The 12,207-nt window shown below is 42.6% G+C and overlaps 1 protein-coding gene across 6 annotated transcripts in view; it reads right to left on the bottom strand.

Moving 5' to 3' along the window:
• Positions 1-11,146, bottom strand: part of UBE3A (ubiquitin protein ligase E3A) — a 54,814-nt gene extending 43,668 nt beyond the window's left edge. For 5 of the 6 annotated variants that reach the window (XM_051608610.1, XM_051608612.1, XM_051608615.1 and 2 more), the window contains exons 1-2: positions 10,781-11,146; positions 2,500-2,567 (exon numbers count right to left, since the gene is read on the bottom strand). The gene's annotated coding sequence lies outside the window, so the exon portion shown is untranslated. Of the gene's footprint in view, positions 1-2,499; positions 2,568-6,782; positions 6,873-10,780 lie in introns of all 6 variants that reach the window. The other variant, XM_051608611.1, reaches the window with a different exon arrangement.
• Between the last annotated feature and the right edge of the window lie 1,061 nt (positions 11,147-12,207).

The following is a 12,207-nucleotide window of genomic DNA, read 5'->3' as shown; positions in this document are numbered from 1 at the left end:
AATGAAGCCAATCAACATGCATACTGGAAGAAACTACATCCTATCATAGCACAGAAAGAACACAAAAATATCTTCCAGTTAAAAGAAAACATATAAAAACTCACACCTAGAAACCAAAGGCTGACAAATTTACAATAAAGGAGGAACACATACATGCAGGACAAGGAGGACAATTAACACTGGAATAAATTATTTAGGGGAGGAATCTGAATTTGCTCCTACCTTCAACTTACAGCTGGTACCATTCTAGAATTTATACTTCAGTAAAAATAGATACAGAGATAAACTATAGACTTCCATAAAAACTTCATCCTCTGATACCTGCATACTCACTTTGCCTTGATGTCAGTACTCTAGAAATCACACAGTAGTGCTTTGTTCCCATTCCCTCCTCCCACCCCAAAGCTAAAGGTCTGTGCTTTATTCTCATTTTCTACAAATGCCCCAGCAGCTCTGCATACTAGGTTTTTCCCTTGAACATTTGTTTTGGGTTTGACATTCCATTAAGACAGACGTACTTCAGTCACCTTTGTAAAAAGGAGAAAAACCTGAAATTATCTTTAGATTCTGAATGTTGCACTTCAGCCACAACTGATTTTGATTATACTATACACACATTTTTTGCAGCAGAACCACTTATTTTTAGCTCAGTTATTTCTGCTACATCAGGCTCTCTCCAAAATGATATATATTTGTGAATGGAAAGCCCCTCCTACATCAGGAGGTGAAATCCAATCATCTATTTAAATTTCTTTTGGCAGCTCTCCTTTTACTGGCTAGGTATCATGTTATTTTCCAAACAGGTAAGTTTTACAGCTTCACTTCAGCTTTAATATTTAAACTTTTATTCCACCTGTCCTTTTGCTTATGCTTTGTTATTTTCCTTTCTTCTGCCTCACATATTTCAAGCAGCCTTCTATGTAAAGTATTTCTCCGTCCACCAGGTTTTTCTGTGACACCAGCATGTTTGTTTATGTATAGTTTATATTAAGATCAAGCAATGACGTGATTCTGTAGCATAACATTCAGCTTTTCTGATGTTCCATTAGTATTCATTACTCACAAATTGTGGGGCATTAGAGGGGAATTGTTCACCAGTCTATGAAGGGCATAGCCTTGCACAACCTCAGCATACATTCAGTGGCAAGCAGTTGAACATTCAGAAAAAAGCAGCCAGCAGAAATAATGGCAGTAAAGAAATAAGGTCTTAGGATTGAAGAAGAGCCATCATACACACAACTAGTAATAAAACTGGAGAGCAAGAAGCAGGTGGGTGGTCCCAGTGGTGCTGTGGGTGCAAAAATGAATATACACTACCTGCCAGATGCCTGCTAGAGTAAAGGACCCATCTATACAATTCTCTCAGGAACATCTGGATTGTGATAACGTAACATTATACCTTTAAGAGATTTATATTTTTTTTAATTAGCACACACTATATTTAAAATTTCAGCTTAGAATTAATCATTCTAGCTCCTGTCTATAGCTTCCTAATAAACAGAAGTTAAGAAAAAAAAAAAAAGAAACCCAAAAACCCTTCTCCAAGGTTGAGATTTCAAAACTTTTAAAGATACTTAAGAACATAGTTCAAGAAAAACCTAGGCATAAACACACAGCACATAAAATTCACATAAGCCGTTACTGAGCTCTTAGGCACATTTTAAGGGGTTAAAAAAGAAAATAAACACATAGCTTAGGAGTAGTTGTATGAAGTAGCTACATAAAATTTTGGATATGCATTAGCTGACGTATTCAATATGGTAGAAAAATGAACTTAAACAATAATGGTTTTTCTGAACACAGGCATACAAAGTGTCAAAAATTCACTAGGTACTTAGGAGGCACTAGAGAGTGGTGTAGTTATTCTGTACTACCAGGTATCTCCACAGGACTATCCCAGTAGAAAATGGGAGTTAAAGTAACTACAAGTTGAGGTTTCAACCTTGCTGTCATGCATGTACATATTTTTAAGCTGGCTGGACATGTAAGAGCCTGGACAAAAGGACATACCATGTGCCGTGGGCTCACGTTAACACTGCTAATGAAGGTGACATTTCTGTATTTCCTAAGTTTCTAATTTGCAAATCTGACTTACACTGATGTTTGCTTAAGTTTTCTAGTAATCTGGAATTTATTTTTCAAGTCATACCTAAAAATTGTACTGGCCTCACTATAAAGATGCTCAGCAACATGGAAAAAACACTTTTGGAAACAGCACCAATTCTTATCCAATCCATGGAGAAACAGAAGGATGGTAGCAGCACGATACTGAGCTTGTAAAAAAAAAAAAAAGGCAATTCAGTGTTGTATCATCAGTATTTATTTTCTCCAAGAAAAATCAAAGTTTGAGAGAACTATGCCTAAATAACAGACACCAGTCAAAAAAAATGGGAAAATGAAGATGCTTCTTCCTGTATTTATTTTGAAATCAGAGCAAAGTATAACGATTTGTTATTATAATTATTAGCATACAGATAATAAGTGAAAACCTAAACATACCATATCTTTCCAGAGCTGCAGAAACTTGTTCTTTCCAATTCTAGAATGGACTTCTACACTTCTTGTACCTATAATGCAAAACATTACATTTAAGAATTGTGCACTATGCTCTATAACAATGTGAACCCCAATACAACTTCAAAACACTCAAGAATGGTCATTCAATTAGTAAAAAGTTTGCAACTGAAGGAAACAGACTTAAGATTCACAGAACACCTCAAGTTCTGTGAATGTAAGGGACCCATAACAATCACTGAGTCAAACTCCCTGCTTCTTGCAGGGCTTCCTAAAACTACATCATATGATTTCCCAAACTTAATCATGCTTTCCATAAGAACTGCAAGAGAAAACACTTAATATGTTAGAGAAACTACAAAAGCAGAAAGTACAAATGCACAATGTTCCCTATTCTTTCCTTTCTAGTGATGCAATATAGTTATACAATTCCATTCATCCAGTTCACTGCAAATATCCATTTCCTTCTTCTGGAAGATTCTGGCAAGGTTTCTTCCCTTCACCAACCCCCTTTTAAAAAAAATTCTTATTTATAATAAGAATAAAAACCCCAACACTCAAAAGAAGTTACAGATAGGACCACATCTTTGTCCTGGCTCACCAGGACTGCTGGAGTTCAATATGCTTTTCTATGAATTGTTCATTTTCAGGGAAGCTGTAATTAACAAGGGACTAATGACTAAAACATACTCCAAACTTTTTCAAACAACACCTAAAGCACAACCAATTTCAGGAAAACAGTGACAGAAACAGGCAGATAGGTAAGAAAAAAGTCTAATTACTTTCCAGAAAGTTAATCCTATGACACAGAGTATCACATTTCCAGTACTGTGAAGATTTAATACTTCACTTCTGTGTTTCAAAACTCTTAAGAACAAACAAATCCAACACAGCTCATTTAGGCTGATCTCTGTTATAGATCAGAGTTTCCTACAAAGGGAACCCTGATCTGGTTACCTTAAGAGTACATTCAGGTTGGTCTTGAAAATGTCAAACAACGGAGAACCCATCCAGTATGTAAGGCCTAATTTGGTATCAGGGATGTGAAAAGGAGTGATCACGGACTGACAGTCATGCCAGTAAAGCTCTACAGCCCTAACAGTTTGTGCACCATTTTTTAAGTATTTAAATTCAAAAGTTAAATAGGGCACCATACCTCTTCAATGAAACAAGACTGCTAGTTCAACAAACAGTTACGGTAATTATGTGGATTTATGCACAATTAGGATGAATAATGTTCAGCAACTGTGTCAATAAAACTTTACCATTCAGAAGAAAAAAAAAAAAATTATCTGAACAGTATGAGACAGCAACTGATTTTCCTCTTCAGAGGTGGTGCTTCCACTCCATACCAACAGCCAAAGTTCAGAATATTTAATCTTACATACTATGGAAGTATAATTCTTCATTCACAGTGACACCACTAGGTAAACTCAGTTAAAAGTATTCTGACAAACGTGACCAGTATTTTCACACCATGTATCACAGAACTTTCAGCTTGAATTTCAACGTATGTATTTGTTCATTAAACTCACAGAGCAATGACATCTACATAAAATTCACTCACTCTAGGGTACAAAAGCACCAACTTGCAGTGTGCACAGAGTATAAGCAGCACACAAGTATAGCATGAAGAAGTATCACAAATACATCTATTGTGGATCTTATAATTATTGCCCAGCAAGGAGAAAACAAAAGGTTCCCAGCCTAAATGAGGTTATGCAGTTTAAGACAAGAAGAATTTTTGTCTTACATTCTTCTTGCAGGAGAAATAAGACCACAGCAGAGGAGATGGAAATAGAGGATTTGCTTAACAACAAGGAGGAAGCAGCAGAAGAGCTATTAACAGCACAAAACTGAAGCACCTGGATTTCCTTCCAGTTCTCTTTCCTTAGCCTCCTCCCACCAGCTACCACACCACCAAGGCAGGACAGGAGCTCATCAGTCTACCAAAAAAAACTGTGCAAAGGCTACACGAGCAACAAAGTGAAATGTGGAATCTGCAATACTTGTTTAAAAGGAATGAAAATAATTTCATGCAGTCAGATGTGCTTCAACATTCACCTTTAGTGTACCTATTAATTAGCATTAAGCCATATCTAGCTAAAAAAATGCAAATGGTGCATGTGACTAAAAGCATGGCTATCATTATTGCTTCTACTCAACATAAAGAAATCTTGATCTGTCACACGACCAGAGTCAAAAGAGCTGCTTTACAACTGTGCCATACATTTTCAGGATGTAAAAGAGATTTTAAGGCACAGGGAACTGACGAAGGTGGTAAGCTACTGAATTAACCAAACTGTAGCATACAGAATTGCAAAAGATTTAAGATTTTAATTCCAAATTACAAAAAATACTTTCTAAATCTCATCTTGCCTAACGAAATATATGATGAAGTCATCTCTATTAGGTGCTTACATAGTATTTTCCACTTTTTTTTCCCAATAACTGTCACAAGAAAGGACCAGAAGAAAAAAATTCTAAGCATGCTGTCCTAAAGAAAGTGGCAAGTATTTTACCTGCTATTGTAGATCTTCTCACACAATCTCAAATAATCACCACTTTCTTCCACAACTGACATTCTTAATAAAACATTAGCCAAAGTAAAAAAAAAAGTGCTATTCACAAACACCCTCTTTCAATAAGATGTTCTGGTCTTAGGAACCATGCAAATGGAGTATTTATCATCACTTTACAATTTAAAAGGCTCAACCTTTGCAACCAAAAACTATCAGTATTTCACAGAAGTGATACACACTAAGAACTCCCATGTTCTTGAACTTTCATGGGACTTGCAGGTCATGTAAACTCTGTGTATCTGTGGTCCACAATAGGCAAGTTTTGCTACAACTGAAACACATCTAGGTGCTGCAACTGCAGCTAGTGTAGGCTGGTGAACCTTGGACTTCATAAACATATAGTATATACACATACTAAACAACAATATTTGGACATGACATTTCACTACAAAAAGTAATCGTTGTCTGAATATGGCCACAGAAATAGGAGTGATGAGAACATCAGTGTTGGAAATAGAAATTCTGAAGTAGCGATAGACATCAGCATTACCTGTCTTGATCAAAGTTTCCCATACCTTTCAAGCAAATGAAAAATACTGTATAAAAGCAATATATTTTAAGCATTAAAGTAACCAGCTCAAAACACATGATTAACCATAACGCAAAAGAAAAACTCATCTACAACAACAGTAACATTTAATGAGGCATTTTGACCTGCAGCCCATTTTAGAAGTTCAGCTCCTTTAAGAGCCACTCCACCACCCTTTAACACCCCAAGCCTGCTGCACTGCAGCTGCTCCAACCTGGGTCCCACGGAGCATACCAGAGCAGGAGTACACAAGTATTGCCAGAGTCTGGCTGTCTGGACAAGTCTGGCATCTCTCAGCACCGTGCAAGCTTGGCCACATGTTAGAGACAGCTCTTGTGCCTCCCCTGCACACAGCTCGAAAGGTATGGGGGAAGGGGTGTTTATTTGTCATTCTAATTTCCTCATTTTACCGATTTCTTTGGTGTATCAAGGAAGTACTAACAAGTCCAAAAAGGTGTGCACTAAAGAGAGCATTAGCACAGTCTCTTCTATGAAGGAGAAATGAAGAATCAGCTTAACTCCTAGAACTCTAGCTTGATCAAAGCAGCAGAAGTCCTGCTACCATCCTCACAGAACACCAGAATGAAAAGCACATCCCATAGACTAATTGCTACCAGCCAATTACACAACAACCACCAAACCCAAATATGGGTTCCATGATTTTTCTGCTTGTGATCTCCCACCAGTTCATACAAGGCCCACCAAAAAACTGAGATACTGTACTTCACAGTTTCATAGACATTTTAAGTTTGTGTTATTTAGTTACCTTGACGTAATATCAAAGACCGAACACAAAAAAAGGACACCCTCCACATCAAGCAGCCAACCAGTACATTAGCTCAAGTTTGTGTTAGAACATCACTGCTGTCATTCACCTCTGGTGACATAGTACATAAAATAAGAATTATTCTCAAAGGTAAAAAATGTGAACATAGATCATGTTTTAAAGCTATCTGGATAGATGCAAACAGTAACGCTTTTTGATGGAAAAATCTTGAACAGCTACGTACTGTGAATACCCTTTTCAAGCCACCAGATTACAAAAATAAAAAGGTCCAAACCTCTGCTTGCCGAACTAGAAGTTTCTCTTAAAACACAGCCACCTCTGTTCTATGGAAATATAAGTTGCTTCAAAAGAAGCAGGTCACCTCTCTTACCTAAGACAGTCAAGTGAGGGTCCAGAGGACAGCCACCCATTTAGTTCCACTCAGCTGACCAACTGCAGCTTCTCCTAATTCTTCACCACCCTGTAAAACATGGGTAAAGGACCATGCAGGATGGTAATGGAAAGAGTATAGGTAAAGATTGACTTCCACCCCCTTCCTCCATTCAGCAGTTTGCATAACACAGGGAAGCAGGCTCAACCTATTAAAAGTAAGAAGTAGTTAATGCTTCCTTTAAGAGATTCATTCATAAGAGTATTTTGTGAGACAGAACTCTATGGCAGTATTTAATTTATAATATAATTTTGCAACAAATAAGTTATGTTGTTTTCAATAAGTTCTTTCTTTCCTAGCCACAAGAAGGCGGAACTATTAAAAATAGCAATTTAAAGTGCTATTTGTTTAGATGTTACACTGTCAAGCATGAATCCTGGATCTCAATGGCATTTGTTTTCTTTTTTATGTTTCTCCTATAGGGTTATTTTCCTGAAGAAATGTCTCACCATCTGGTATAGCTACTGAACTGTACCTCCATTACAAAATATTACCTTTACACTGAATTTCCTTGACTTTCTGCTAGCCAACCACATACACTGCACACTTATGAACTAGTTTTTTCCCCCAAGTTTTGTTCATAGGTAACAGAGCCTTATGAGGCTGTCAGGCACTGCCTGTAAATACAGGAAGTCAACGCAGTAAATGTTAAGGTCAAAGTATTTAAGGTGACAAAAGTCACTTCAAACATGCAGTTTGCTCATTCCTGCTGTCTCTGGGAACCAACTATTTAGCAAAGCTTACAACACACTCCTGGGAGAAGGGGAGGAGGAGATTTAATTTTTTTTTTAGGAGTAAATACCATATTCGAAACTATTTATTACAGACCCTGATAGCAAATGTATTACCCCTCTCTTTACATGTACAAATCAGAACTTGATTAAAGACAGAAAACCATTCAACACTGCTTCTCTATAAAACTCCCAACTACCTTAAATATACCAGATGGTTGAGAAATAAGTGTAAAATGTACCTCTCTTGTTTAAAAATCAATACAAACTCATTAACTGAAGTGAAGCAAAGACCCAGTCCATAGTACAAGAAATGAATATTGACACTGGAAATTAGATGCATGCCTATGTACTTTAGGAATTTTCTCCTCTTGTCCCTCAATTGCAGGTTCTAGTTTTAAGAATTAGTGGCTTTTATCTTCCAGTGTATGAATACACCAGTGTGGAGAAGGAGAAAGACATTTCCTGTGTTTAAAAAAAAAGACATTCTCTCTGGATATTCACCAAGTAAACTGAAACCAAAAGTAGTACAGGCAAAAACATAAATGAAAGAAAAAAAAATATCTTTCCTCAATAGCAAAAACTAAGACAATGCATATTTACAAAAATGTAAACACTAAATTTGTTCCATGATGTCATATAATGTTTATACAAAATGTTATATGCTTAAACATGTTCACAATTTAACACGTTTATGACTATTAAAACTTCTTAGGTCAAAGATATTCTCTCCCCACCAATTACACATATTGTTAAGTAGAACCTATGAATTCATAGAGATTTAGTGAAGTGGACAACAACAAGCATATATTCATAATGAAATAAGCATGATTTTACACCAGGGTACATGATTCACGTTTCCAAAGCAGGTTCTCTCTTACAAAAAATGAAGTTAAATGAAAATAAAGATAACCTGTTCTGTTTTCTCAAGTTGATTAAAGCAGAGATAAACTCAAGATGCTCTAAAAGGGATCTTAACAAGCTAAGAATATCCCCAGACATATTTAACAAATACACAGTTTTAACTTCCATTCACAAAAGAATGTCACATGCCTTCAAGCAGTGACAGTAATAATAAAAAAAAACAACAACAACAAACTAGAAGTTTTGTTTGCTTTAAAAAAAAAAAAAAAAGATCAAACCCACACAATGTTATGAGTTCTGAAGAGGACCTGGTCCTAGGCTTTGAAACTCACTGCTGCAAAAAAGTTAAACACCTCTGCTTTTTCAAGCATGCTTTTCCTTCAGTCACTTTTTTATACAGTCACAAGATTATACTTCTAAAAAACCCCAAACAAATAGAAGAATGTGTTTTGTCATCTAGCTCAGTGCTTTAATTTCTAAATTCTTGGGAGACACTCAGAATATTCCAGTGAGAAAAAGCAGCATGCAACTCTAGTAAACATAAAAAGAATGTATTAATTCCAGTGTGAAAAATGCTACATCAAATAGCAAACATTTAAAGTGAAATGGAAGGTATTCATAAGAGAGACGAAGCATCTGTAATATTGCAGGGAAATTATTTCAATTAAAGCTATTTTTCAGCCCTGTAAACCTCAGTAGTGGTCTAGCTTTTTTCCCCACGGTTTGTCTGTATTGAACTGACAGAACATTACTGTTACCAACACAAGCCATAAGCACTGCAAACTGAATCTGTTTTAAAAGACAAACGTATGTGAGGAGAACTATTGAATATCCATAGCAATTTGGTAATGCACATCGTTTCAATTCAACACACTAATTAAACTGAGTTTCAGGGGGTTTTCAATTAAAGAAGTACCTTCAACTGTTTCCAAGATGAAAGGGCACAGAGTATTTAGTGCCACTTCCCAAACCAAGCAGCTTGTGAAAACTGTAAAGCCCATTTTCCAGCAGTTTTCATTCTTACTGAGAGATACCTCTCACCATCCCCATTACTGTCCCATCCAGTCACAGATATCTAACAATACAGTTAAACTTACAGTGCAGCTTCTCCCTGAGCGGGGGAACTGCTCTCTAACTGGATGCTTTCTGTGAATTAGAAACTTAATCGTATCTATCAGACCTCTCTCCCTCTCAAACCAGAAGAAAAATAAAATTAAACTGACAATACAACCACATAGGTTCCTTCTTAGGAAATTAAAAGCTAAAATGGGGTACAATTTCCCACCGAGGAATTTTTGGGTAGACATGCATGAGGCATGGTAAAACTAATCTGACAAACTGATTCTCACAGAGCTTCAGGTGTGCACAGACTCCTGCTGAAATAAGGAAGTTTCCATACAGACACAGAGGGACCATTCCTGAAGTGATGTGCAAGACAAAGGCTTTCTCTCAGAATTAGAGCACCACTTACACAAAAAGAAACATAAGTATTTCCATTAACCGGAGGGAAAAAAGCATAACCACAAGTGTATAGATTACAGGTTCTTGCCACTTTAAAGTAGAGTTGTGGAACATATTTTGTTTCCTAAGCAGTAGTAGCTTCTGAATGACCATGTCACATCGTCTTAAGGCATCTGATTTACAAATGCACTGCGAGCCGCAACAACCCATAAAGTTAATTTAAAATAAAGACTGCAGGTACACTTAAACACTGAAACCCGGTAAGTCCCGCAGTCAGAAGTGACAGATCACCTTTCGCAGCAAGGCAGCCTGTTCACAGGTTAACAGACCCAACTCTTCCGACCGGAGAGAAGGGAAGACAAGCAAAGAACCGTACCTACTTTGTTCAGCAGACGAGTCAGGCACCCTGGCAGTACTTCACACCCCCCGTGCCTCCCCAGCTGCCACAGCTGCCCGCACCCAAGGCGCCCCATGCCCACAGGAGCCCGGTGGAGCGGGCTGCCCAGCTCTGCCGAGCCGGGAAACTGAGGCAGGGGCAGGCTGGGTTCACCCAAGGTCGCCCAGCAAGCCCAGGGGGCGGGCTGCAGCCCGGAGCCACCCGCCCGCCCGGCCTTCCCGCTCCCGGGGAAGGACGGGGCGGCCCCACCGCCGTGTGTCTGGCGGGGAGGAAGGCAGAAGCCTCCCGGCGCCACTCAGCCCCGCCGCCGCCGCCTCCCGCCCGCCCTCCCCACGCCGGCGGGGGGACCTCCCCGGCGGAGGGAAGCGAGCAGGGCGGCCTCCCGGTCCCCCTTTCCCCTTCAGAGCCAGCCCGAGGCGGGCGCCATCCCTCCCTCCCTCCCTCCCTCCCTCCCCCGGGCCGGGCGCTGCGCAGCGCCTACCGACCTGGGCGCCGCGGCCTGCTGCTCCCGGTCGCTGCCGCCGCCCGGGCTCATGCGGGGACCGCGCCGCGCTCGGGGCCGGGCCGCAGACGAGGAGGAGGAGGAGGCGCTGCCGCCGCCGCCGCCGCTGCTGCTGCTGCTGCCAGCAGAGCCGTCGGGGCCGCGGGGCGGAGGAGACGGGCCCGCGGCCTGGCGGGGCGGGGAAGAGCGAGGCGGGCGGGTTGGGCCGGCGAGGCCGGCGGGCGCTGCTGCTGGTGCTGGTGCTGGCGGGGCCTGGCTCTCCTCAGCCCGAGCCCCGCGCCACCATCTTGGGAGCGAGGCGGATATCGGCGCGGCGCAGGCTCGGCGGGCTGGGGGGGGGGGGGCAAGGAGGAGGACCCGCGGCGTCCCGGCGTGCAACGCGGGCGGGGGGGGGGCGGGCGGGCGAGGCGGCGGCGCCGCTCTACCCACCGCGCCCAACCACCGAGTTCCCGGGACGCTTTATCCTCCTGCCGGGTCGCGGTGGGTGGGTTGGTTGGTTGGTTGGTTGGTTTTTCCGCCCCCCCCCCCCCCCCCTCCCCACAACTCGACTCCCGGCGGAAGGGAGGCGGAGGCGGCGCCTGCGTGCGTGAGGCGGGAGCCGCCATGTTGGAAGAGGGCAACGTGGGGCGCTAGGGTGGGGACGCGCGGGGCGGGGGGGGGGGGGCTCCCTGAGCGCGCGCGCGCGGGATGGTGACGCGGCGGGTGGGCGGGGCTCGGCCTTGCGCATGCGCGGGCGGGGCGGGGCGCGGCCGTTGGCGGGAGGCGCGTGTTCGGGGGCAGGGGCGGCGGTGTCGGTGCGCACGTACGCAGGCCTGCAAGTACCTGTGTATCTATCTGTATAGATACATCTGTGTACGTGTATATGTGCACACGCACTGCCTGGGCCCGGTGTAGCAGCACCGCCCCGGACGGGCAGCGCCCACCTGGAGGCCCAGGCAGGGGAAGGAGGAGAGAGAGGCAGGGCCGGGAGAGGCCGGCGGGGAGGCCCGCAGGAGCTGAGGTGAGCAGAGGGAGGGCCCCCGCCGCCGCCGCCGTGTGCTTTTCAGTCACCCGGTGTTGCTCAGGGCGTCGGTGTTCTCGCTCCTGGTTTTTTTTTATTGTAGCGCGTGCCTCTAAACGAACGCGTTTCAGGGGCGCGCGGGGGTCGGAGCTGGTTGGTGCGGCTCGGAGGAGCGGCGAGGCCTGGGCACGCGGCCCTCGGGATTGGCAGGAGACCCCCCTGGTGCTGTGCAGCCCTGCCTGCTGCCCGCCTCGCCCTCTCTGCCCCTGCAAATAACGTCGCCCTTGCCTTTTGGGTCTTTTCTTTCCCTCCCCTCCGCAGATCCAGGCCCGTGCTTTTTTGAGGGCTTTTTAAAAGCAAAACTAAAATTTGTCTTCTGGTGAGTCAGCGTTGCAAGTGGGTTGAGCAAA

The sequence above is a fragment of the Apus apus genome, chromosome 1 (genome assembly GCF_020740795.1).
Source record: "Apus apus isolate bApuApu2 chromosome 1, bApuApu2.pri.cur, whole genome shotgun sequence".
Lineage (NCBI taxonomy): Eukaryota > Metazoa > Chordata > Aves > Apodiformes > Apodidae > Apus > Apus apus.
Note: the sequence above shows the minus strand (reverse complement) of the source record. Positions and strands in the feature narration are given on the sequence as shown.